Genomic DNA, 6,117 nt, shown 5'->3' with positions numbered 1-6,117 from the left:
TACAACCAGCCTGGAGTGCAGGTGGCACTACCTGTCAGTTTTCTCCTCCTCCTCAGTTTTATTATTTATTTATTGAATAAGCCGTATTTTCCACCTATAAGACACCCCCATGTATAAGACGCTCCCTATTTTGGGGGACTCAGACTTAAGAAAATGGGGGAGATGTATCCGTGTATAAGACGCCCCCTAGTTTTGACATTATTTTTAAGGGGGAAACCTAGTCTTATACATGGAAAAATACAGTATATATCCTGCCCTTCTTCCCCAAGGAACCCAGAGAGGCAGAGATAGATATACAGTGGTACCTTGGGTTAAGTACTTATTTGTTCTGAAGGTCCGTTCTTAACCTGAAACTGTTCTTAACTTGAAGCACCACTTTAGCTAATGGGGCCTCCCTTTGCTGCTGCGCCACCGGAGCACAATTTCTGTTCTCATCCCGAAGCAAAGTTCTTAACCCGAGGTACTATTTCTGGGCTAGCAGAGTCTGTAACCTGAAGCGTCTGTAACCTGAAGCGTATATAACCCGAGGTACCACTGTAATATAAAAACAAAGCAAAGCAAAGCAAAAAAAAAAAAAAGATTAAATAATTTAAAAACAATTACACTTAAAAGCATCTAAAAACAGTTGCTGTTAAAAACATTTCTAAGAACTATTTCAGTTCAAAGCATACTTGGCCACGGCCTGAGCAAAAGTGAGCCACTTGCCCTATGAATATAAGCAAAATATTTATACACATTGCTCACCCCCTACCCCCACCCCCCACTTACACCTCACCAATAAGTTTGTTATTGTACTGTATTCTGCAGTGTCACCTGTTGGCAGCCACACAAACTGCAGCACGCGATGACAGGCTTACATTTGTATGTATATAGGAAGATGTTAAGTTGGTTCCGAAATATGTGTTTGCCCAGGATCCTTGTCCTGAAAAGGTTGCAGACTATTTCACCCAGGGCTGACCCCAGGTTTGAGAAGAAGAAGAAGAAAAAGAAGAAGAGGAGGAGGAGGAGGAGTTTGGATTTGATATCCTGCTTTATCACTACCTGAAGGAGTCTCAAAGCAGCTAACATTTTCCTTTCCCTTCCTCCTCCACAACAAACACTCTGTGAGGTGAGTGGGGCTGAGAGACTTCAGAGAAGTGTGACTGGCCCAAGGTCACCCAGCAGCTGCATGTGGAGGAGCGGAGACGCGAACCCGGTTCCCCAGATTACGAGTCCACTGCTCTTAAACACTACACCACACTGGCTCCCATGCTGTCGCGTATGCCTCAGGCTTTTTGCATGGCAATGGAAGCAGCCACAGTACTTGAAGGGTGACTTAAGAGCTGCCATTTTCAAATTTCTCTGGAGGGACCTAGGCTGTGTCGTAGCAGAGTATTGTGGTGACTTAAAATGTGCGTCTAGGTAGGAGAGCCTCCAATGTGGTACAAGCACTGGTGGATCCTGCTGGAGCCGTCAGGTGATGACACCAGACCTGACTGCACCTAGATCATTCCCCCACCAAAATGCTACATCATTATTATTATTATTATTATTATTATTATTATTTTGCTATTATCATCACCATCACTACTATTAATTAATAATTAATTAATTACCTGCAGTTCACCCCCACCCCTCATCTAAGGTCCCAGGGAGAGTTATAACACTATAACATTAAAACACAGTATTAAAAAGAGTTTAAAACAACTATATATATATATATATATATATGCTTTCGTAGATTTTCACGGGTACAGGAATGCAGGTTTTGGTGTCCTCGGGTGTCTTCCCGTGTAAAAGTTGGGGTGTCTAGGCGACGTTTCAGAGCACAACTAAGTACAGTACAGAGCACAACTAAGTACAGTACAGCCATCTTCTCAGGAAAACTCTTCACAAAGTTCAAGAGGTCAAGACACAAAGACTTTAACAACTAATCCACACCTAATGACCCACCTAAGTGGTACTCAGGATATCACTCAAGAAATCACTCAAGATATCTCTCAAGTAATTAAGGAACAAAAGAAGAAAAGGCACACTAGCCTGGGAACTTCCTCTCTGCCCAGAACATTGGAGGCTATACACCACACCCCCTCTACAGTATTTATAGGAACTCAAACACTGAGATCCTGCTCTGTTCCAGTAACAAGAAGCCGAAAGCACCAGCCTGAAGATGACGAGTGAGACCTCGTCGAAACGTCGCCTAGACACCCCAACTTTTACACGGGAAGACACCCGAGGACACCAAAACCTGCATATATATATATATATATATATATATATATATATATATATATATTCCCTCTCCCAACACTACCTTCTCACTTGTTCTCTTTTCTCATTGGGGATGGGGGGGAATGAAAATTGCAAAGTGGGAAGAAACACCTCACGAAGTTGCACGTCTTGGCCTCAGTATGAGCGCCATTTCCACAAAGTAAGAATCAGAGGCAGAGCATACGCTGAGACACACCAGAAGCTTGAAATAACCACTTAAAGGACCTTGTTGTAATACATCCAAGGGCAGAGACGACGCAACCCTTTGAAGTCCAGTAACTGAATTAGGAGAGAATCCCTCTATAAGAAGGTGACCCGATTAGGCAGTAATCCCATTGCCATGGCAACCCAATTCTCTTGTGGAGTTTAGTTTCGGTTTCAGTGTCTGCAAGAAGGGCGTGCAATTGACCTCCCTGAGCCGAGGCATCACCTCATCTCCTCCTCATACTGCTGTGGCTCTGGTCAATGCAAAGCAGACCTCAGTTGCTGCTGTTTCGTTTAATTTCCTTAAAGCACAATCCTAACCATGTTACTCTGAGTATTTATTGAATTTATATCACACCTTTTTCTCCGCATTGTTTTCTCTCCTTCCTCATTTAGCCCCCTCAACAACCCTGTGAAGTAGCTTAGGCTAAGAGACAGTGGTCAGCCACTTTAACCATTGCACCACACTGTTAAGTCCTGTTGAATCCAGTGGGGGCAGTGGGGGCTGGTGCCCATTGGGACTGGAAGGCAAGCAGCTCAACAGCAGGTGACGCCAGAGCCAATGACATGGAGAGCCAACTAATTCTAATTTCACCCCCATTCTCCTCTCTGTAGAATTCTGCTTGGGCAACACTGAGAATAAGGAGGATGATGAAGCTGACAGTTAGTACTGCCACCCCAGGAATGGATTTTGGTAAGAAGGGAAGCGGGGGGCGGGGGCTGAGGTTAGACTGGAGCTAGTTTGGCAGTACCTCATTTGCCCAAATGTAGCCTCCACTGAATGGGGCTTACTCCCAGGTAAGTGGGGTTAGGATTGCAGCCTTGAACACTCAAGAATACTTTCACTCATAAAATATGGACTTTATTGTACCATTTATCCCCCACCATCAGGCCCAAAGGCCCACATGGTAATTTACAATTAGTCATGTGGAAACTATACAGTGGTACCTCAGGTTAAGTACCCGGTACTTAATTCATTCCGGAGGTACGTCCTTAACCTAAAACTGTTCTTAACCTGAAGCACCACTTTAGCTAATGGGGCCTCCTGCTGCTGCCGCGCTGCCAGAGCACCATTTCTGTTCTCATCCTGAAGCAAAGTTCTTAACCCGAAACACTATTTCTGGGTTAGCGGAGTCTATAAACTGAAGCGTATGTAACCTGAAGCGTATGTAACCTGAGGTACCACTGTATATGATAAGAAACATGGCTTCAAAAATTAAGCTACAGTATTACAATTATATCCACTTTTCTTTCAAGGAGCCCAAGATAGCATGCCTCTATCGACTTTATCTTCACAGCAAGGTAGATTAGGCTGACAGTGGTGCAGTGCCCAGGTTTACAGAGTATGGCCCTCAATGTGGAGATCTATCAAGTCAAAGGAGAAATAGACAAATCTGTCAGATTAGTCTCTCAACTGCTCATTTTTCCAATCAGCACATTTCCATATCGGAGAGACCAAATTCTTTTTCTAATACTTTTCCCCCACCATCTTCTCCCTTTTGCATTTCCTCAGCCTCAACCAGGTTCACTTTGCTTTATTGCATGGGTCAGGAACCTTTATGGACCAGCAGCCAAGATCTTTACCTCCTCCCCACCCGACAGGCCAACTGAGACAGGTGGTTGGGTGATTGGCAGGCAGGTAGATATGCACACCGGCAAAAGCAATGAAGGTAGCGAGCAAGAGTGATTGAACTCCCCATGTTCTACAAGGTTCAGATGTAGGAGGAAATTCTCTGGAGATTATTCCCTTATGACCTCCAACTGAGCAACACTGAACTCCCCACACCAGGTCAGTTCAGTCCTACACATGCAGGGAACTAGGGCATGTAGATGAACCACCCCACATCTACCTATTGGGCTAATGCCACTTTATTAGCAGGTGGGTGAGGTTTAAGGAAAAAATGGCCCTGTGGGCCAAATCAAAACCTCTGGTGGGTCAAGACTGCCCCATGGGTCGGAGGCTTCCCACCTCTGCATTACTGTACAACAATTGGCATTTGTAGTAATTAAACTATAACAATTAGATGTGATACTTAGAAGCACGGAGGCCGAGAAAGAATCTCCATCACATCGGAAGAACTGAAATCAGCCTAGCGACTCATAAGGCACGCTGCCACCTGTGGACACCAGTCTCTCATGTTGTAGGTATTCCAAACTGGTTAGCACATCAGTGGACATTGCAATCACAGCCTCCACTTGGCAGTGCACAGAACAGGCTGAGGCAATAGGGGAGGCAAGTTGAGCTGTCCAGAGAGACACAAGAGCAGCTGTTGGAAAGTTCAAATCGCTGAGGCGTTGGCTCGCGCCAGGCTGGTTTTTGCACCTGTGAGGAAAGAGATCCCTTCCACATTCCATAAAAACATTGCATTCTTGGCACGATGACCAATCCTCTTATTCTAATCGGGGAATTTAGATGGGGGTTTGTCACCACAACTGTCACTTGTACCTCTCAGTGGCCAACACAACATGTTCAGCATAAAACAGAGCAGGGTTGAGGAACTTTTTCAGAGCACATGCCATTTGTGGGCAAGTCCAGAAACGAAAGTGGGCAGAGCAACAGGAAAATTTTACCTTTGTGCAGCAGGCTAGTTTCTACATGACCCTCAACAGATTAGCTTTGGATCCAGTTGGATCTGGTTGGAATGTGTTCCTGACCTCTGCTTGTCTGAATGTATGGGGGTGGGTGGCCGGTGTAGACAGTAGTCTACTGTGCAAAAATAAACAACTACATCCCCTTCTCCACCCACTGTTGCCTCTGGCCATTCCAACCAATAGCATGTGGCCCCCAGAAAGTTGCCCAGAGGCTAATGTGCCCTCAGGCTGAAAAGGGAATGCACCCTCTAGGGGAAGCACCACTGCCCTCAAGAGCTGCTTGATGTTACTCGTATCTGTCACCATCTCAGAAGAGGCATTCATTACCACAAGTAATAATAATAACAGCAAGAACAGCAGCAAGGGCCTGCAAGTCGGAGCATTCCAAACTGTGTATTGTGATATGTTGATGTGTTGGCTGCAGTGTGTAGGTGTGTTGTGTGAATACTCCCCACGCTAGTGAAACTGAATTACAGTCATACCTCATGTTACGTCCGCTTCATGTTATGTTCTTTCAGGTTACGTCCCGCAGTGACCCGGAAGTACCGGAAAGGGTTACTTCCGGGTTTCACCACTTGCATATGCGCAGAAGCAGTGAATCACAACCCGTGTGTGTGCAGACGCACTGCTGTGGGTTGCGCTCTTTTCATGTTGCAAACGGGCCTCCGGAACAGATCCCATTCACAACCAGAGGTACCACTGTACTGTGTCGTGATGCATGTCTAAAAATGTTGGCGTGTCACCAACATGAAAAGTTTGGAAAGCTCTGCTGTAAGTCATTTGAGGCTCTTCTCCAGGTGAGTACCCCACAGGAGGTCCAGAGAGTGGCAACACATGAATGGGCCTTTTCTGTGGTGGCTCCCTTCTTGTGAAGTGCTCTCTCCAGGGAGGTACTTACCTTTAGGCTCCAGGCAAAAACATTTCTTTCCCACCAGTCCTTTAGCTTTGAATGATCTGCAGCCTCCTTCAGTGGATGGGATGTTTTTGTCCTTTTAAAAATATGGCGTTTTATATTTTTCTCTGTTTTGTTTTTGTATTGTTATATGTTTTGTTAATTGCTGTGAGTTGCAT

The 6,117-nt window shown here is 45.3% G+C and overlaps 1 protein-coding gene across 1 annotated transcript in view; it reads right to left on the bottom strand.

The window, feature by feature from the left end:
• Nucleotides 1-6,117, bottom strand: part of PHF19 (PHD finger protein 19) — a 128,444-nt gene that overhangs the window by 40,847 nt on the left and 81,480 nt on the right. The window lies entirely within an intron of this gene.

This window comes from Podarcis erhardii (assembly GCF_964252035.2).
Source record: "Podarcis erhardii genome assembly, chromosome: Z".
In the NCBI taxonomy this organism is placed as follows: Eukaryota; Metazoa; Chordata; class Lepidosauria; order Squamata; family Lacertidae; genus Podarcis; species Podarcis erhardii.
Note: the sequence above shows the minus strand (reverse complement) of the source record. Positions and strands in the feature narration are given on the sequence as shown.